Raw genomic sequence first — 23550 nt, forward strand, 5'->3', positions numbered from 1 at the left:
TTAAAAAATAACATTCTACGAGTCGGAGCGTGGAATGTTAGAAGCTTAAAAAAGGTTGGTAGGCTAGAGAATTTAAAAAGGGAAATGGATAGGGTAAACGTGGATATAGTAGGAATTAGTGAGGTTCGGTGGGAAGAGGAAGGCGACTTTTGGTCGGGTGACTTTAGAGTAATTAACTCAGCGTCAAATAATGGGCAGGCAGGAGTAGGTTTCGTGATGAACAAGAAAATAGGGAGGAGAGTAGAGTATTTCAAGACGCATAGCGATAGAGTCATTGTAATAAGGATAAATTCAAAACCTAAACCGACAACGATTGTTAACGTCTATATGCCTACAAGCGCCCATGATGATGATGAGGTAGAATGTGTATACGAAGAGATTGATGAAGCAATTAAACACGTAAAAGGAGATGAAAACTTAATAATAGTTGGAGATTGGAATGCAAGCATTGGAAAAGGCAAGGAAGGAAATATAGTGGGTGAATACGGGCTGGGCAAAAGGAATGAAAGAGGGGACCGACTTATAGAGTTTTGCACGAAGTATAATTTAGTAATTGCCAACACCCAATTTAAAAATCATAATAGAAGAATATACACTTGGAAAAAGCCAGGCGATACTGGAAGGTATCAGATAGATTATATCATGGTTAAGCAAAGATTTAGAAATCAACTCTTGGACTGCAAAACTTACCCTGGAGCAGACATTGATAGCGACCATAATTTGGTGATAATGAAATGTAGATTGGGGTTTAAAAACCTGAAGAAAAGGTGTCAGATGAATCGTTGGAATTTAGAGAAGCTTGAGGAAGAGGAGGTAAAGAAGATTTTTGAGGAGGACATCGCTAGAGGTCTGAGTAAAAAAGATAAGATAGAAAATGTAGAAGAAGAATGGGAGAATGTTAAAAAAGAAATTCTTAAATCAGCAGAAGCGAACTTAGGCGGAATAAAGAGAACTGGTAGAAAACCTTGGGTTTCAGACGATATATTGCAGCTGATGGATGAACGTAGAAAATATAAGAATGCTAGTGATGAAGAAAGTAAAAGGAACTATCGGCAATTAAGAAATGCTATAAACAGGAAGTGCAAACTGGCGAAAGAAGAGTGGATTAAAGAAAAGTGTTCAGAAGTGGAAAGAGAAATGAACATTGGTAAAATAGACGGAGCATACAGGAAAGTTAAGGAAAATTTTGGGGTACATAAATTAAAATCTAATAATGTGTTAAACAAAGATGGTACACCTATATATAATACGAAAGGTAAAGTCGATAGATGGGTGGAATATATTGAAGAGTTATACGGAGGAAATGAATTAGAAAATGGTTTTATAGAGGAAGAAGAGGAAGTTGAGGAGGATGAAATGGGAGAAACAATACTGAGATCTGAATTTAAGAGAGCATTAAAAGATTTAAATGGCAGGAAGGCTCCTGGAATAGACGGAATACCTGTAGAATTACTGCGCAGTGCAGGGGAGGAGGCGATTGATAGATTATACAAACTGGTGTGTAATATTTATGAAAAAGGGGAATTTCCGTCAGACTTCAAAAAAAGTGTTATAGTAATGATACCAAAGAAATCAGGGGCAGATAAATGTGAAGAATACAGAACAATTAGTTTAACTAGTCATGCATCAAAAATCTTAACTAGAATTCTATACAGAAGAATTGAGAGGAGAGTGGAGGAAGTGTTAGGAGAAGACCAATTTGGTTTCAGGAAAAGTATAGGGACACGGGAAGCAATTTTAGGCCTCAGATTAATAGTAGAAGGAAGATTACAGAAAAACAAACCAACATACTTGGCGTTTATAGACCTAGAAAAGGCATTCGATAACGTAGACTGGAATAAAATGTTCAGCATTTTAAAAAAATTAGGGTTCAAATACAGAGATAGAAGAACAATTGCTAACATGTACAGGAACCAAACAGCAACAGTAGCAATTGAAGAACATAAGAAAGAAGCCATAATAAGAAAGGGAGTCCGACAAGGATGTTCTCTATCTCCGTTACTTTTTAATCTTTACATGGAACTAGCAGTTAATGATGTTAAAGAACAATTTAGATTCGGAGTAACAGTACAAGGTGAAAAGATAAAGATGCTACGATTTGCTGATGATATAGTAATTCTAGCCGAGAATAAAAAGGATTTAGAAGAAACAATGAACGGCATAGATGAAGTCCTACGCAAGAACTATCGCATGAAAATAAACAAGAACAAAACAAAAGTAATGAAATGTAGTAGAAATAACAAAGATGGACCACTGAATGTGAAAATAGGAGGAGAAAAGATTATGGAGGTAGAAGAATTTTGTTATTTGGGAAGTAGAATTACTAAAGATGGACGAAGCAGGAGCGATATAAAATGCCGAATAGCACAAGCTAAACGAGCCTTCAGTAAGAAATATAAGTTGTTTACATCAAAAATTAATTTAAATGTCAGGAAAAGATTTTTGAAAGTGTATGTTTGGAGTGTCGCTTTATATGGAAGTGAAACTTGGACAATCGGAGTATCTGAGAAGAAAAGGTTAGAAGCTTTTGAAATGTGGTGCTATAGGAGAATGTTAAAAATCAGGTGGGTGGATAAAGTGACAAATGAGGAGGTATTGCGGCAAATAGATGAAGAAAGAAGCATTTGGAAAAATATAGTTAAAAGAAGAGACAGACTTATAGGCCACATACTAAGGCATCCTGGAATAGTCGCTTTAATTTTGGAAGGACAGGTAGAAGGGAAGAATTGTGTAGGCAGGCCACGTTTGGAATATGTAAAACAAATTGTTAGGGATGTAGGATGTAGAGGGTATACTGAAATGAAACGACTAGCACTAGATAGGGAATCTTGGAGGGCTGCATCAAACCAGTCAAGTGACTGAAGACAAAAAAAAAAAAATATCAACTTATAAACTTGAAGCTTGTGCATAGGATATGGAAGTTCAATTTTGCAGTGCGTGAAGAATGCCATGTCTGACCGGGATGCGAACCCGGAATCTGTAGATAGTAAGACTGAAACGCAACCACACCACCGTGAAAATCGGCATCATTTAAATCATGATATTCCAAATTTAAATAGATTCTTATGTATCTTGGCAATCTAAAACTCAAACTGATTTAATCAAAACTAAATTCTCAAATTAAAAACGTTTCAATAATCTTCGTAAAATGAATATGGAAAAACTCTTACTAACTCATTAATAATTAAATTTTACAATTAAAAAAAAAAAAGTAATATTAACATCATGAACCACCACTTAATACGATATAATTCTTGAATAAAAAGTCATTAATATATATAAAAATATTACATGTCGTCTTTTGTAATATTTTATAATTGTTAACTTAATGTTAACATTTAATATCATAAATTGTCAATTTTTATTTTTAACTGGATGGCAACTTAAAAAAATTAAAATTAAAGATTTTATTTTTTTATTTTTTTTATTTAAATTTGTTTGATGAACATACATATTTTTTTTTAACAATTACAAAAGGAAAAAATATTTATTAACTAATTTTTATTATTTTCCCGTCTATATAGAAGCTACATATATATAAGGGAAAGTGTGCATATCTGGTTTTCACCGAATCTTGACGAACTGACCCCAAAGGACCTCAGAAAACTGAAAAATGGCACCGAAATTCCCGCGAAAAAATGTCCGTACGTATATACTCGTATTTAACAGGTGTACTTCTTTCAGTAATTACAGTTGAAGTGATTAAAACAATAAATAAGAATTGCTAATTGACTAAACAATACTAAATTTAAACAATTAGAAAAATAAGTTGAGAAACATAATTACCTTTCCTTATCTGAGAAATAAATGATAGAATACTCTCCCCCACAACTATTCTTTTGCTTGTGGTAAGACTGATACAAGAGTAAGAGAAAATTGAAGAAGTTTTAGAAATACTTTTGTTTGTTCTGAGGCGTAATTAATACTATGGATATTAATACTATAGAGCTTTCCAGGTAAATCTATGGATTTTTGGCCACTCATGTGGTATAGTATAAGGATCAATGTTGTTAATGGCATTAGAAACCGATGCTATATACCAACAAAAAATATTTTCGCTCTAAATTTTTTTTTTTAATTTAAAAAAATTTCTATGTTAAGTACCGTTTACCTTTCTTAGGTTCATTCTTTTATTATATGTTGACGAGTTTCAGAATAACTAACTCTACTGTCAAAACTTATTGTACGAAAAACTAACTTATTGTATTAACTTTAGTACAAGAAGTTTTGATAATGGAATTATTTCGAAACTCGTCGAGATATAACAATGAAACTAAGAAAGGTAAACGGTACTCAACATAGAAATCATAGTGATCTTAACAGAAAATATAATAAAAATTATATTTTAATTATCTTATAACAATATTACAATATAATAATTTTCCTAATAACAATTTAAAAAAAACAATTTTTTAAACCACAGCATCACTTTTCAGATCCAGTTTGTTGTAATTAGAGTTAAACTTCTCAAATTTGTGTTTAATTTTAACAGATGTTATTTACATCTATTTTCTCACAATTAAATTCTATAGAAAGTTAACTAGAAATTGCTATTGCTTATTGGTAACTTAACAAAGTTATTTTATTCTAAATCTAAAATTGTGTATTTTTCAACAAAACTTTTTTGTGTTTTACCATGTTTTTTTTAAAAACCTAAGTAAGATACAAGTCTGGGACAATTTTTATTCAATTTCTTAGATCAAAAACCATAACTGAGGGGTAAACCAAATTTACCCCTCAGTTTGTTCCTCAAGAATTCTTTTACCGTTTAATTTCACAGAGGGAGAAAAAAGAAGGGCTATATTCACGAGCCGAAACTCGCTAACGAACCGTTTTCTGACCTATTTTTATTACGTTTTCCTTATTTTTGGCTGTAGAACCATCTCCCAGAGATTGCCGTGCAATTTGGAATCACTTGCTTTGAATATACAGGCTTATGCATGAAAACATTTTGGCTCAAAAATCTCTAAAACTACGAGATCAATTTCATTGAAATTTAAATATACTGTAGTATGTATCTGAAGTTGTGCATGTGAAAATAAGATTGGTTAAATCGTTCTTGAGTTACGTTCAACGTGAGATCGAAAAAAGAATCTTCTCCGTTATCTGTCACTATAAATTAGATCGAATAAGCTCTAGTTTTCATAAAAGCATTAGTTTAAATGCTTGATTTAATTCAGTGGCGACAGATAACGGAGGAGACCCAAATAAAATCACGCAAAAGTCTTGTCTTTTTTTGGCTCTAACTCCGGTTCCTCCGAACTGTTGAGCTTGAAAATCAATAGGGCTAGATTTAAAATAAGTTTAACCCACCAAGTTTTTTCAAATCGGTTAAATCGATTTTTTAACAAATCAAATTTGGTAAATCGGTTTTGTCTATCGAACTCGTGCGTTCGATAGATCGGAAGAAATAATTTCTTACTTATACATATGTAAATAAACATTACTGAACGCAGTAGCGATTTTTCATACTGATTGGAAATCCGCTAAAAATACATTAATATTATTTTTATAATACATTATAATACATTAATATTATTTTTCTCGAATTTAAGCTGTTTTTTTTTTAAATTGCTCTTCGTTTATGTAATTTGGAAAACATGTTATATTTTTATTTTATATTCAGCTTGTATACGGATTTAATAGTGATTTATTAATTTATTATGTTAAAATTACGAATTCTATTTATTACTAAAAAACGGAAAAATCAAACGTGCACTCTTACTGCAGAGATCTTGTTGTAATTTAGTACTAGTAATAAAATCTGATTGCAATTACATTAAAAGCAAAGAGACAAACACATATGTGATTTCAACGGTGCTTTACTATTTCTTCCAACCGTTGGATTTCAGCCAACTTAGTTTAAAAAAGGAAAAACTGTTTGTATTCAAACTTGAAGAATATATTTATCATTCTTAATCCCAAATAAATAATCTTTATTTCTTTTTCCTGTTTAGCCTCCGGTAACTACCGTTTAGATAATACTTCAGAGGATGAATCAGGATGTATGAGTGTAGTCTTGTACATTCTCAGTTCGACCATACCTGAGATGTGTGGTTAATTGAAACCCAACCACCAAAGAACACCGGTATCCACGATCTAGTATTCAAGTCCGAGTAAAAATAGCTGGCTTTACTAGGACAAATAAATAATCTAATAGATAATATCTACACTCCTCTTTTCTTTTTGGGAGATAAATAAAAAATATCTAATGTGGACACCACATGAATTCCTTGTACGCCTATTAAATTACATATACAGATAAAAAAAATAATAAAAATACATAAAATTTTATTTCATGAATAACTTTTGATATTTTTTCACATTCTTTTTTTATTGTTATTATTAAATTGTTATTTACTGTAAATTTTTGTTTTTTACAATCAGAGATTAATAATTATTAATAAATAAATATATATAAATAAAAAAAAACACAAAGTTAAAACAAAGGAGATGAAGTCGGATTTGAACCGTTATGCCTTCCCTTGCAATATCCAAATATTTCATTAATTAAAATTTTATTTGGCTATAACTCTGGAACCAATGAAAATAAGTACCACTTATGATATACCGTTGAAAATTTCTCAATGTGGAATTATTACTGCAGTGAAGAAAAAGTCCAAAATCCAAATTTGTTTGATTTTGGGCTTTTTTGGACACTTTTCGTCTAGTTGATTGCAATCAAAAGGAGAGGTGCACAACTAGATGTTACAATAGTCCTAAATAAATAAAAAAAATCAACATTCTACGGCTAATCGTTTTTGAGTTATACGAAATACAAATGTACGTATAGACGTCACGCCGAAACTAGTCAAAATGGATTTAGGGTGGTCAAAATGGATATTTCCGTTGAAATCTGAAATTTTTTTGCGATTACAATACTTCCTTTACTTCGTACAAGGAAGTAAAAATAAACAGCTGGTAAAAATACAGTATAATAAACAGGTCCGAAAATTTCAAATATCTTTGAGAAACAATAAATCTTAACAGTTTTTCTGAAAGAATCATTAAAAATCAGAATTTTATTAAAATATTAAAAGAATGAATGAAAATAGAATAGAAAAGAAAATCTTGAATTTTATCGAAAACAATTAAAAAAATCGGTACAAAGAGATATAAAAGTACATAAACGAACACAACTTCTAGAAAGAACTAACACTGACAGAGAAATCTACAAAAAAAATCCCTCATTCCAGCAGATCACGGGATTCCAAAAGATGGAAAAATAAATACCATGGTAAGATGAGACAGAAAGAGTTCTCTGTGAAAATAAAAAATTCTGCGAAGAGAAGAATAAGAAAGTGAAAAAAAAAGATATTTATCAAGATCCAAAGTGGTCAAAACGAAATCAAAAAAAAAAATCACCTGATTTTTTTTATACTTCAGTTGAGTTTTGTTAATCCTCTAATTAAATAATATCTTGTCAGATATGATTAATTTTAAATGATTTTATAATTTAGGAGAAAAAAAAATTTATAAAACTTTATTTTTTAACATTCTCACTGAAAAATGATAAGATATACTTTGTTTTTACGGTCATCTGACTTTATGAAAATTATTATTTACGATGTATTTTAAATTTCGACTTTCTATGTTACGAAGAGATGTACTTATTTAGCTCATACATTGGACCAAAGCCAGAGAAACTAACAGTATATAACATAATATTTTTACTATTGCAAATCATTTTTTTTACTCTTTCTCCTTGTTTTTTCTTCTTATATAGATATCACTGTATTATTTTTAAATATTTTAAGCTATAAAATCTAGAAAAGCTTATTTGTTTGAAACTAAAACAATTTCTTCTCTTAAATATTCTCTCATTTGAATTAAATAATAGGTTCAATTTTTAAAATAATTTCCGATATTCTTTGTAAATTTACGTTCCATAATTGTATATTTATTTAAATTTACATCTTTCTATAGAACTAAGAGTCAAACATAGTACGACTAATTAATTATTTAACTAAAAATAAAATGTTGTACTCTGTTTTTCCCGACTACAGCAAAATCAAAAGAAGAGTAATGTTTTTCGCGTATTTGTATGTATGTATTGTCCACTCTAGAGCCCAAAGAGGTGAACCGGATTTTGACGATAAATGAGTTATCGTTGGATTAGCCTTTACACTACGACTGAAATGAAATCGATTAAATTATGAAATAATCGATATGGAAGACTCAAAAAATCATTATTTTTCAAACCTCAGCATTGTTATTTTATATGTATATCTTATACATAACAGCCGAAATTGTATATGTTTGTTTTTTCTTACACCACGCGAGAACCGATCGACAGATTGCTTTCAAATTTGCATGATAGGTTCGTGTTATCCAGGGAAGGTTTCAAATCATAGAGAACCTCTAGGGGGTGAATTAAAGATATTCATTAAAGAAAAAAAGATAATTTTTTACTTTATTATTATATTTCTGTAACAGTGGCAACAGAAAATTATGAATTTTTAATCGTCAAAGATCCGTGTGGTTTAGTTACCATAGCTACTGCTATTCGAAACCACCGGGTTGGTCTAGTGGTGAACGCGTCAAATCAGCTGATTTAGAAGTCGAGAGTTTTAAGGTTCAAATCCTAGTAAAGGTAGTTACTTTTATACGAATTTGAATACTAGATCGTGGATACCGGTGTTCTTTGGTGGTTGGATTTCAATTAACCATACATTTCAGAAATGGTCGACCTGAGACTCTACAAGACTACACTCATATATATCATCCTCATTCATCCTCTGAAGTAATCCTGACGGTGGTTCCGCAGGCTAAACAGAAAAATAAAACTGTTATTCTGTTTTTTATAATTAAGTTGCTTTTTCAGGTTTCTATGAAAGCTGAATTCTTTAATTGTTATTTATCAGAATTATTCTCACAACCATGAGGGTAACAAACACTGCAGGTGGTCAATAGGGTGGAGGGTCAACACTGGCTGGGATTTCAAAAAGGTGCTGGATCCTGTTCAGTTCTTAAATTTTTCACAAAATATAAAACTTTTCACTCAAATTTTAAATAACTTGTGCTATTTATTAATGGCAATTCCATACAAAATCAGATAAGACCGCTACGTTAATATCAAGTACAATTATTGACGACATTGTTTATGATTTCCACTGACTTTTGAAAATTGTTTGACTACGGATACGTAAGGTTACTATACATGATTTTATCTTGTGTGGTATGCTATAATCGGTTGACATACAGTAGAAGGACAAACGAGTAATCCAACAAGGAAATTTTGTTAGAGAACTCAAAAAAATAAAATTAGGTAAAAAAAAATTGGTAATTAACAAGGAAAAAGTAGTAAATTAGGTAATTAACACAAAAAAAAAATATTAGGAATATATTTATACATATATTGACTGTAGGCTAAACTAAAACGTTTAGTGTTTGTAAACATTTTCATAAAGAAAAACATTTTAGACATTCATGTATAAACAGTTATAAATAGTACGCTATATTTAATTCACTTGCGTGCTCATATTTGTATGTTTATTTAAATATTAATAAACAAATAGTACTTATTTTATTTACACTAAGCGGAGTCGAAGGCCTTAAAATTTTAAGCTCATCTATTGGAAAACTTTTGACTCCGGCTTAGTATAAACAAACTAAAAATTATTTGTGATACTATGATTAAAATATATATTTACATACTATTCTCACGCAAGGAGCTATATTAAAATAAAAAATACCTTAAAATTTATAACCGCTTTCAGTGAATATCTAGTTTTTCGGTATGGTATGGTAATAATAACCACAGAACCTGTTTTTTTTTTTTAACTTTTGAAAACCCTTACTATTTCATTGATTAGATTATTCAAAATAATTCCACAGAATAGTAATTTTTTATTTTTTATTTTCAATTATATTTTTCATTATACAGAGTGATTCAGGAGGATAGAGCAATACTTTGACTACTCATTCTAGAGGCTAAAAATAAGAAAAAAGTTCATATAAACATAGGACCGAAAACGCTTCGTTAGCGAGTTTTACAGAGTGAAAGATTTTGCCCGAGTTTCAGTTCCTCCGCGTAAATTAAGGCTTTCTGAAATTCTGGGAAGGTCAATTAAGGGACAAATGCATATATTTCTTATGGTTTTTGAGCTGGGAATTCGAAAAAAAATAGGTCCCAGAACTGCATCTCTCTTAGTTTCTAAGATATCCCATAACGCCAAAAATAGGGTCGAAAAACACATTTTTTTTACGTTTGACGTACAATAACGTTGTTAAATTGGCAATAAATCATACATTTTTTAAGCATAAATTGTAGAGAATTTAATTATAAGAAGATTGGTGTAAATAATGTCAACAGAAATCAAATAAAATTTTAAACATGTCGACTTTTATTAACAACAAAACCTTAGAAGAAAATGCTACAAAAAAGAAAACAGATGTGTCTAGTAGATACAATAATTTTAGACCTACGGAAAACAAGTCGGCAACACTGATTTTTTTCGTGAATTGTGTCTGTTAACACATCCATTCACATGGAATGTAGCTTCATCTGTAAAAATTATATCATCTAAAAATGATTCGTTTTCATTTATTCTGTCCAACATTTCAACAGCGAAATTGTAACGTTTTACACCATCATCGGGTTTCAATTCCTGCAGTATCTGGATTTTATAAGCGTGTAATTTCAATTTTTTATGTAAAACTTTGTGAACTGTTGATTTTGGAATACCTAATTTGACGGGGAATGGACTTCCCAGGACTTCTAATTGCCGATTGTCTAATTAGTTCAACCGTTTCGTCTGGTACACTTGGTCTGCCGGTTGATTTCTGTTTCTTAACTGATCCAGTTTCTTCGAATTGTTTGAACCAACGTGTCATGTTATTTTTGTGTGGTGGATCTCTTCCGAATTCACGTCGAAACGCACGTTGAACTAAAATTACGGATTTTAATTCAGCCATCAATAAAACGCACTTTACTTTGTCTTTATCCGAGAACAAAGTAACTCACTAATCTCACCGCAACAACAATACAAGAACTAACGTTGCGGTTACAACTGCTGATAAACAAACTTTTGGGTTGGAGGCTTTCAGGGATACCAATATAACGTCTAGAAATTCCCCTACAGTCTTCCTATGAATTACTAAAACATTCTTTTATGATAACCCTGTATTATATGACAAAATAAATTATTACTAAATATGAATAATAGTTTAATTACATAATTAAATTAAGAATAACTTAATAATTTTCTTGTTCAATTTAAAAAAGAAACTCTTTTTTCTATATTAGGGTTATTAATTCTGGAGATAGAAAGACATTGCGTAAATGCTACAGTAAATCTAAAGAATTAATATTAATTTTTCTGGTAAAACAACGACTAAATTTCTATAATTTAATTCTACTTTTAGTCAAATTCACAGAATGTTTAATTCTAATAGCACAATAGTGTGTGTGTGCGCGCGCGCGTGTGTGTATAATTGTAAGAACGTTGTAATAAATACGTCCATTTATGTCAGAAGATAACGCCAACTAGTTTCTGATAATCAGAAAATAGAAAATGATACTTAAATAAAACGCTCAGAATAGAATATTATGTAATCTCTCCAAAATCGATAATATTTCGGCAACACCAGTTAAATTTAATTAAATTAAAAAAAAAAAAAAACTTAAATAAACTTTTAGTAAGCATTAGTTTTTTTAACGTTTTAATGTAAAATATTCAAAATTGAAAAATTACTTGTATAAAAAAATAATTGCCAATACTTCATTGGCTGGTGTGATGATAATCCCTACTATCTCGTAACATTATTTAAGCAAAAAAACAGTTTGCTTTTATTTTAATCATTACTTGTCAATTAGTAACGTTAAGATTTACATTCGTGATTGTAATGATTAATGTCACAAATTTTTTATCGAATTTATCATTAATATTAGTACATAAATCTTCATCAAATTAATAAAAAATAGATTACAATCTTAAATGGGGTAAACTCAAAAATAAATCCTTCAATTGCTCTGTTTTATTACTGTAATTAATCTATATATGCAATTTTTCATCAAATGACAACTAACTTTAAAGATTTATAAATCGTAGATTGACAAATAATATTTTAATCTACCTTTTAAACTAAGTTTCAACATTCGTTAATAGATTCTATTTTTTTTCCTTTCTGCGTATTTTATACCTTTAAATGTCAATATAAGTTTTCAAAATTTTTGTTAATAAAATTTTTTGTTAATTTTTTTGTTAGGTAACTTCACTTTTTGGTCATATTATCTCGATGGTATTTACAATCGGAGAGTAATTTAAAAAAAATAATGTTATAATATTTACAAAACATCAATTTTGTAATTATCATAGTTATTTTTCATATTTTTAAGGGTTTTGAAGAGATCAACTTTCAAAAAATTGTTTACACTTTCTGATTTTTTCCTTCGTGAAATTATTTATTTTTGTTAGAAAAACGTTTTTCAATTTTATTTTAAAATAAGAAGCATTACTCAGAGTTAACTAATTAGTATTAGAAGTTAAACAATCATTTGAAACAACCCTTCATTTGACCCCCATTCAGTTTTTTTAATGTTTCGAATCATTTACCCTCAACATACATTCTACATCCTCAATTTTATGTTTCACATCCTCCAATATTTGTCTAACTATACTACTTTCTTTTTCTTAATAAATTTATTGGTACTGGATATCTCAATATTGTTCGTTAATCTTATCCTCTTCCAAGATTTTGTTACAAATTTCTCTTTTAAGTTCGCCTTGAAACCTACAGTAAAATGAGACTTCATTTTTTACACTATTACCCCACCCAATTTACAACGGGTAATTCAAAAGGAACATTACAACTTTAAAAGCATATAAAAATTTATTGAGGTAACTTACAGATTCGGTTGAGGTCTCATTTCAGAGAAAAACACAAGTTTTTCCCCCAATATACACTTTCGTTCGACATGGCTTCTATTTGAAATGAGACAAACATCCCTTCTGAAGTCGATTTAATTGCACAATACTCCAGACCTCTGCAGCTGCGGCGTTAATTCAAAGTCTTAGCTCAACAATATCAGCAAGCAAAGGCAATAAATAGGGTACATAAACCACACAAGAAAAAATCTAGCGGAGTCAAATCCGGAGAGGGAGTTGGCCGTGGAATTGGACCTTCACAACCAATCCACTGACCTGGAATCGAGTATTAAGAAACTCTCGGACTTTTAATATAGATAGAGTGGTGGGGTACTTCATCTTACTGACAGTAATGGCGTACATCTTGTTCATCATCATCTAACTGAGGAATTAGAAAATTTTGAAGCAGGCCAGATAAACTATAACATTTACGGTTGCCTCCTGGAAGAAGAACGGACCGTATAGTCTTTGTTTGCTTAGAGCATATAAAACTGTCTCAACGAAAGTTTGGTTTCATGAGTAAATTGTATGCCTGATAGGAGGCTCTATACCGTATTATTTACTAAAATTACATTGAACTGCAGTTGTTCCGCACAGCGATGACGTTCCGCACCATTAAATGTAGCCATTTTTAAAAATACTGGTGATAGCGCTGGTAGCCGAATTCGGTACTAATGAACAACGGAGTCCAAACTTCATTTGTTTAACTATGAAAGGAGACCTCAAACGGATCACTAAGTTATCTAAATAAATTTTTACGTGCTTTGAAATTGAAAAGAATTACCCTTTTTTTTATACGATAAAACACTTTAAAACCCATAATGAATGAAACTTCAGTTTTTGCGCTATACTTTCACATAAATCTCAATATTTTTCCAGAAAAAACAGTTTAGTAACCACAATGAATGAAATTTATGTCTTTATACCATTACACCACACAATTTGCAATATTTTTAAACAAAATAATTTAAAAGCTTTTCTATTATCTGATTTAAATTTTTCCTATTGTAACATATTTTTCCTTTTAAAAGCCTATTTATTACAGTTTTAAAAGTCTGTTCCAATTTTATGACTTCGATATCAGCTAATTTTTTTATCATTCAGCAACTCTAGTTAGTCAATTTGTCAGTCAATTCTTTATTAATTGAACTATCTAGATAAAAAGTTTATTTATTGTAAAAAATTTTATTATTTATCATTTTTCTTATATTTAATTAGTTTTGTTCAATTCTTTTTTACTTCCACATTATTTTCTTACGACAGTAATTAATTTGTATTACAGTATTATTTTTTTTTTTTAACTTTTTCCTTGTTACACTGAAATAAAATTTGTTTCAACTGGATTTGAACATTTATTTATTTTTAGTTCTTTGTTATTTTAGCATCAAATATTTCTTTTACCTTCTTTCCTCCTTCTTCTACATATAGATTAAAAAGAAACTATTAAAAAGAGGACTGGTTCATTAGTACCTCACCCCTCTTCTTGTAATAAAACTTACTTTGTCTCATTTTTTATTCTTATTATAGCTACCTGATCTTATATAAATAATACATACTTCTTTCTGTATATTTCAATCTAATTTTATTTTACATTATCAAATGGTTTTTCAAAATATAAATTTTAAATAATATTAAAGATATAGTGTGTTAAATAGATAATTTTTATTTTAAAATAAATAGTAGATTAAGTAATTTAAAAGAAAAATATGAATAAGAGAAGAATTTTTACTTACTGGTACATTTCTAAATTAAAAAAAAAAAAAAATTAATAATAATTAACTTTTTCGATAAGGTAATTATGAAATTTTCTGAAACGAAACTCGTGAAAATTTTTGCTGTAACATAACAGCATGCTCTTTTTGGGTGGAAATAAATTTTAAAACGAAATTCCTTATCTAAATATTAATGATAACAAAAATTCACAAAAATATTCAGTAATGTTTATTTCAGTTTTGCTCGATTTATAATTCACATTTATAATTCGATTCACTACAACTGCCGATTTTTAAAAGAATTTATTTTTATTTTTTTGTTTAATTATTTAAATTATTTTATTTATATAATGAAAGTGCGAATTGCATAATTTTATTGGCTCTGTCCTTAACAAATATAAAAAAAAAAACATGTTTTTAATATTAATGACTTACGAGATGTGTGAGAAAAGTAATGAGATTGGTTACACTGCTAGCGATCTGGCAACGCTGTGTCTACCGGTCTGCGCTAGACCGGTTTGTTCATCCCTTCCGCATGCTCAGTACGAGTTTCAACTCCGTTTAGCCAACAATTATTTTTGATATCGCCATCAGTAAAGTTGTGTTTTTGTTGTGTGTCGAAAATGGAGTATCGGAATTTACAGCAACGTTGTACAATAACGTTTTGTGTTAAACTTGGGGAATCCACCAGTATGACATTTGAAAAGTTGAAACAGGTTTATGGGGAACATTGCTTATTAAGAGCACAAGTTTTCCGCTGGCACAAACCATATTTGGAAGGCCGAGAACACGTTGATAATCAACCTCGCTCAAAGAGACCTTCAACTTCAAAATCTGACGAAAACGTTGAGCGTGTGAGGGTTCTTGTGAGATCAGACCGTCGTTTAACAATAAGGATGATGAGTGAACAGTTAAATTTAAAAACTTTCACCGAACATCAAATTTTGACACACGATTTGGACATGCGAAAGGTTTGTGCGAAATCGGTGCCGAAAAAACTCACAATGGAACACAAGAACAGTCGAAGAAACGTGTGCCTTGATCTTCTTGAGAAGATTGACAACGACCAAGAATTCTTCAATCATGTGATCACAGGTGATGAATATATTAATATTTGAGTACGATCCTGAAAAAAGCGGCAAAGCGAAGAGTGGCACACTCCGTCATTTCCTCGACCGAAAAAATGTCGAATGAGCAAATCAAAGATCAAAACTATGTTGATTTGCTTGCTTTTTTGACAGTAGGGGTATCGTGCATAAAGAATTTGTTCCTCCAAAACAAACTGTCAACCAAGTGTTTTACAAAGGTATCTTTGAAAGGCTCAGGAAAAGAGTGATTCGCGTGAGACCAGACATTGCAGACAAGTGGATGCTTCATCATGACAATGCCCCGTATCACACGGCCATTTCCATCAGGGAATTTTTGACCTCAAAACGCATTCCTACGGTTCCTCAACCCCCCTATTCACTTGATTTGAGTCTTTATGACTTTTTCTTTTTCCCGAAATTGAAACATGTCTTAAAAGGACATCATTTTGGAACTCGAGAACATTTAAAAGACTGTGACCGACCGGTTAAAAGCCCTACCACTTGCAGCCTTCCAGCGCTGATACCAGGAGTGGGAACAATGACTCCGCCGGCGTATAGCTGCCCAAGGGAACTACTTTGAAGGGGATATTATTGTTGTTTGAAAAAAATAAAAACTTTGGTAACTAAAAAGTCAGTCTCATTACTTTTTTCACACGCCTTGTAATTATGCTCTATTTAATATAAATTGCAAAAAAAAATCTAAATTTTTGGGTTCAATTGGACAATCTTGTTTAAATTATGTTTTTATATTTAAAAGTATGCAGAATTACAAGTATAAGTGTGAAGAAAAAAATAAAAATTCTTTGTCAAAATATTTCAGTTTAAATTCACCCTTTTGACCAAATGTTATTTTCATAAAAATTATACAGTATTTAGAATATAATAGCAAAGAAAACATAAAAACATAATTTTAACCAAAAAAAAAATTTGGAACTCATCTGTTCACCTTAGTCGACAGTACCCTCATAACATTTTTAATAAGAAATACATTTTGATAAAACTGTTACAATATCATCAGATATTATAAAAATATCAAATAAATATTTTTAATTCATAAACCCAACTTGCTTCGGCCTCCATGGCGCGAGTGGTAGCGTCTCGACCTGCCTTTCAGAGGTTCTGGGTTTGAATCCCGTTAAGGCATGGTGTTTTTCTTACACTACAAAAATTCCATTATCATATCCCACGCACAAGCTTCAAGCTTAAGTGGCGGTATCAAGGAAAAAAGGAAACAAAAACTTTGAAAAATAATATTGAACATCTTTTCTTTACAAAATGCGATTGACTTTAGAGTTTGAAATTTTAAGTAACTTTAAAAGTATTACTTTTTTATCCTTCTAAATCTCACTCAACCATTATTCAAAATAAAAAATAAAAAATGGTGTAAACTATCATAACTCTATATCCTCTTATAATTTTGTCCAAAATTTAATATCATTAACGCTTCATAGAAATAAATATTTTTGAATCACTTATGAAGAATTTGTATTGAGGCAATCGGGAGATGCTAATCGAAATACAGGCCAAGATGTCGTACTTTAGTAATACGAACGTGTTTACATCTTCTGAAATGTATTCTATTTTGTGTTTATCGGACTAAGGTGGTATTAAAACGTCTACTTTTGTAAAAAACGGGATATCAAAATTTTGTACGATGGGTATAATTTCCCCCTGTAACTGCAGTAATAGTAGAACTATACCCAGGATAATAATTATCTGTAAAGTTTAAATAAACTTACAAACTACCGTCATTTTTATCAACTATGTTGAGATTTGTCTGATTTTACCGGATGACCTGTTTTTATAAAACAGATGGTTGTGTCTTTTTGGAAGTAAGTAATTCGTTCTTTTAAAATATATAAAACTGATTTCGGCCAATTTTTACACACGTTTTTGGGATAGATTCCAAGCACAATTTATTTAAAAATGAATCTATACTTTAACTACAATGACATTAAAATAAACTTTTAAGTATTGATTAGAACGTATCTAAGGTTATACATTAAAAAAAAATTGTAATTTTTTTATTTCATAAAGAACTCTTGTACCTTCCCGTTTGTAGATATATTAAATATAACTAATTTTTCATAAACTCATCATAACTTATTATATTTAACCCGTAATGCATTAATTTTATAAAGGTTAAAAAAAGCACCTAGAAAAAATGCACCTAAAAAGCCTCGGCATGTTTTGTTTTTTTTAAATTAAAAAATTGAATGAATACAAAAGCTGGATATAATTTACGATGTATATTTTTATTCCGCATTTAAACAATAATGTTAGACATTTTGTCGTGAATTGTTCGTTAAAAGAATAGTTGTTTATAATAATAATAATATTAATAATGAAACAACATATGTGTTGCTTTTCTGCAAAATTCCGTACAGACAATTATGATATATTTTCATTGTGAAACAAATACTAATTCTACTAAACCGACTAAGAGAACTCTCGCGACAGTTCAGTTTTGTACTTAATCTGGGTTAAAGTTTAAATTAGAGAAAGGAAAGGTTACTCTGAGAGAATAAGGGAGAGCGAGCGAGAGAGAATAAAAGGGAAGCGGTCTACAGCTATAGTACAACATGCAGAACAGAAGAGATGACGTACAAAACGGAATTACCATTCGCGTCCTAGTTCTTCTCCTGCATGCACCTACTCGACGTATAAACCCATACTGCTGCATTCAAATTTCCCATCCTCTCACACTCAGGAAAGGGTGATGTTATGATACTTATACGCTAACACATTCGTATAAAACAAGACTTACGAAACTCCTCTAACCGCATTAGAAGAGAGGATGAAAGAGGCCAACCTCAGATTACACATTTCCTGTTGGGATAATTCCCTTCTCGAGTTTTGGTTTTCTCGTCGGTATCACCCCCGCTTCTAAGTTAATTTGAATCCTTACTGCTGTTACCATCGTCACCATTTACCGCCAACCCTTAACTAATACTAATACTTCAACAACAACAATAACAACAATCCATATAATATGATCATAAGGGAAAATACCTAGAAAATTAACAGCTATTAATTTAAATGTCAGGAAAGCAACTTATCCTTTGTAATCTCTTTAAATTCACGAGAATTGAAACATTAATGAATCCTAAGTTATGTTACGTTATCTCTTTATAATTTATACATCAATAAACGCCAACAAATATAGGTTATATTAATATACTGTTATAATACCTTTAATTAGTACTAATACATTTATAAGCTTATATCATATTTATCAAAATAAAATTTATTATAATAATAACATATAAAGTATAAATTCATATTAATTTAACCTAAAATATGATATTGGAATAACTTAAAATCGGTTTCGTTTTTTTCTTTTTTTTTAAGCTGTTTAAAAACAAGAATCCTAGAAAGGAATTTTTAATACCTTCCTTAAAGGAAACTAGTATACAATACAAAGAGTTCTACTTCCTTTTAAATATTTTATAATGAAATTTTGATATAATCTTTCTACAGAAAAATTATCTTATTCGGTCAATATATTATTATTCCTGTAACTGGTTCGTGATAAGCAGTTAAGTTATAGTTGAAGTGAATATTTCCGAACGCCACATGATTCCAGGAATGTGCTAAAGTCTTCCTAAAGTAGATTAAAGACTACTTTAAAATGAATTTTTAATATGTAGAGGAAAGTAAATTATAATATAAACTGAAGCTGGGTAATATAAAATCATTAAATACTTGTTAAATTTAGGCACTGAGTAGTTGCAGTAGTAGATGGGTGAGATAAGCAAGTATCTGATGTACGTACTTCATATCACAAAGAATAATCTATTCCTGATTTACAGTACATAAAGCATTGTATTTTAAAGGGTCAATCAGATTAGTAGTACGTAAACTAACTACAAAATATAATTTTAGTAAAACATTTCCTCTTGATAGTTACAATTTGGACTAAGCTACATCCAAACTGGGTGAAGATATCGGATCTCTGGAAATGCTGAAGAACAGGATCGATGCCCGTTATCAGGAGTGACCTTGCTTTTACCAAAAGGTTGATAAAAAGGTCTAGGTGTTCTTCTTTATCATCATCCTTTTTCTTTATACTTAATCTCTTCTAGCAGAATGCATTCTGTGTCTATTTGCTAAATTTCCCTTGCATTCTTTGTAAGATTGAAGGAGTATTTTTAGGAGATACTATAATTGTATACAATAGTTTTCAAATTCATTTCCAGATCGAGTTCGAATTTTGATGGAAAGTTTTTAAAAAATATTTTAATTTATAGTCGTGTTAACAATTAAAAGTCATTAGCGAATAATCAGTGTAATGTAACTGTACCGATAAAAGTGTAGTCTTAAACAAATTTAGGACGACTATTCCTGAAACGTGTTGAATTTAAATCCAACCACCAAAGAACACCGGTATTCAGGATGTAGTATTCAAATCCGAATAAATGAAACTACCTTTATTATTTGAACGTGAGAACGATCAATTTCAAAATCAACTACGAAAAGGTAGTTCATACAACAGTATTTTTTTTGGTGGGGAATGGGATTCCTCCCCACCACAAAAAGTACATTGAAAATGCATTGACCCGCGGAGTGTCAGGCTCCCACTGGTGGTCTTATTAAACCGCCATCAGCAGACTATCGGCTAAAACCACCCCCCTTTCTATCAGTACTCGGCCCGGAAGCAGTTTTACACATTAATGCAAGCCGAATCCTACTATTCTAGCCTGAAAAGGCTGTCAGCTAGTTTTCACCCAGTTCAGAACTATTCAGGTCACCCTTCTTGGATCGGAAAATGCCTCCGACGAATCGGGTCACACTTTCCCAGCTGCTCAGATCCCGGAGCATCATCGGAGCACCATGTTGTGGGGGATCGGTGCTCCCAGATACGCTTCTAGTGTCCCTCAATCTACCACCCACTGAGCACACTTAAAAAGGTGTGGTCAGCGTCGTCCTGTACACCAAGGCAATAGAGGCAATAGGGAAGGCGTTTTCCCTATGACATGGAGATAAACGCGGAAGTATATATTGTATTTGTGACCCGTTAAAAACTGGGTTACGTACAACTCCACTTCTCCACACCGCCGCTGTGTCCACAGTCTGACCAAAGGCATAAGCCTTGAGGTCTATCGTCGTCTGGTCTCGTGATTCCAGGTGAGGAAAGTGTAAAATGTTCCTCCTTAGCGATTTTCATACAACTATAATAATAATAATGCCCTTTTTCTTTTTCCTGTTTAGCCTCCGGTAACTACCGTTTAGATAATTCTTCAGAGGATGAATGAGGATGATATGTATGAGTGTAAATGAAGTGTAATCATTCTCAGTTCGACAATTCGTGAGATGTGTGGTTAATTGAAACCCAACCACCAAAGAACACGGTATCCACGATTTAGTATTCAAATCCATGTAAAAATATCTGGTTTTACTAGGTGGATAAATCCAACCACACGTCCGGGGCGGGCAACGACATGGTACTTCGGTATCTACACTTATGTCGGCCAACGGGGAAATGGTCTTCCTCAGGGCCTTCCTGAGAAGTACGGAATTGACGGTTCCGAGCTCTCCGAACTGGTTTTGGTTGTACTTCTCGGTTTTTCTAGTTTTTGGCGTGGGCGGGAGGCACGACCGTGATCTGTACTGTCGACGCTGGGCGGAGTGCAGATGGAAAGTGCACTCTCTTCTCGATTGTAGAGCCGGGTTGAGGGTAGACTGCTGTGAGCTTGGTCTGCCGAAGACTTGTGCCGCTCATATGTGTCAGTCATTAAAACATGGGACAATCATTTGGCAAGAATTGCCCAGTAGGTGGAGGTAAACTAAGGCGATGGAATTGAAGAAGAGATTTATCGTATGTTACCTCGAAGAATTTCATATTAAAAGGTACAGTTTTTAATTTTTTATTTACATGATAGCTTTTATATGTGTTTTTGATATTTCGTTATAATTAATTTGTGTGATGTTAACCGGTAAGAACCCTTTACACCCTTGCCATCTTAAATTAAAAATTTTATTTTTTCAATGTGTGTTATAATTTTTAAAACACTGAAGTGTTTTTGATATTTTTGACAAAGTTTCGAAGGAAATGGTCAAAACGGTTTAAAAAATAATAATACGATATTGAATACGATGTAAATGGTTTAAAAACTATGTAAAAGAAACGAAATTCACAATTAAAAACTTAAAAGAAACACCCAGAAAACAAAATCTTAGATATAAACACAAAACAATAGTACAAAAAAAAAATTCAAACAAAATGAAAACTCAAAGGCGAAATTTAAAAACAAAATCAAAACAAACTAAAAAATTAAAATAAAAACTTAAAATGTTAAAACACAAAAACTACATAACTACAACAAAAAAAAAACCACAGTAATAAAAATGTGTAAAATATTAGCATCTCGAAGTAATAAAAACACCCGGTCTATAAGTTATTTATTATTGCCCAGGATTTGACGAAAATTCCCAGGCAATTTAAATTTATGACGCAAGGAAGGAGCTAATGACCATAGCAGTGGATGCTCCTAAAACTTAAAAATAAAAAAATTATAATTTTTTGTATTAATTTTTAAATTGTTAACTTTCTTTCTTTCTTTCTTCGTATAATTTGGCAAATCAACTTTAATGGTGATTTACACCTGTATTCTTATGTATATAATATGTAATTTCCTGGAAAGCCTACCATTAAATTTAGTGTACGTGAAGACTATGGATTTTAGTTATTATAGAATATGAATTATTATAGGTAGATAGATATTCATGTATTTAGCCAATGTAATAATCATATAGACGTTGGTGATCAGTACAATTTGATGAGATAGCCTGAGTAATGCCTACGTTACTCCTCTTAGGTCATCAGAACCAGGCCAGGCCGCTAATTTAAATAATTGTACATATAATTTATTGTAAGGATTTTTTAATGGAGCGATATACTATATAAATTTAGATTAAGCCTACCCATAAATGTTTTAAAACAGAATTATTCATTTTATATATAAATATATGATTTATTTAATAAACGGTAATAATAGAAAATGCATTAACGCAAACGAATAATTTGTCATTATATTATTTAACTACTGTTAAGTCTGTAAAATAATTAACTACTGAAGCGAACTGATTAAATTTTATAGAGATTATTTTTGTTTGATAACGAATTAATTCACCACAGAAGCTTACAAAGAGGTTTGTACATGGTAATATGAAAGTGGAAATTTGTCTTACTGGGATTTGAACCCGGGACGTTCTGATGAAAAGCCGAGATGCTATCACTCCGCCACGAAGATTGACGTTTTGATTACATTTGACATCTTTTGATTACAAAATGATACCTAATTTGTAAAAATCCGTGGACAAACAATCGAGTAATTGCAGGCAATTAACCCGTAAGTATGCTTGCGCACCGTAATGCAAGCTGAATTTTGAGCAACAACTTGATTATTTGTCAACGTATTTTTACAAATAAGTGTCATCTTGTTCAAAGTGAATTGTTAAATAAGTAAAAATTTGATCAAAAAAATAATTACAAAGATATTGAAGGTTACAAAATTAAGATGCTGCCATGTTGAAATTTTTTAAAGTTACGTTTTAAAATTTTTTTATTTTTTAGAATAAGATAATAATCTTAGATTTGCCAAATTTAATTAAAGTAGGTTAACATTTTCCTGACAAATAATTATTTTTTGTAAATCACAAAATGGCGTCCAAAAGGAAAGTACATCAAAGAAAAACTTATGTATATATGAACTTTTTTGCTCCTTTTGGTGTGTCCCGCATCAGTACCTGAAGTTCGTGGAATATATCCTGGAACACTCTGAAACCTAAACACTGCCTAGTTTTTATCTTGTTTCCTTAGCTCCCTGGGCTGGATTCACCGTGAAGCATAAGCCACAGCCCAAGGGATTGTCCGTTCCA

Source organism: Lycorma delicatula, chromosome 9 (assembly GCF_047948215.1).
Source record: "Lycorma delicatula isolate Av1 chromosome 9, ASM4794821v1, whole genome shotgun sequence".
NCBI classification, from domain to species: Eukaryota; Metazoa; Arthropoda; class Insecta; order Hemiptera; family Fulgoridae; genus Lycorma; species Lycorma delicatula.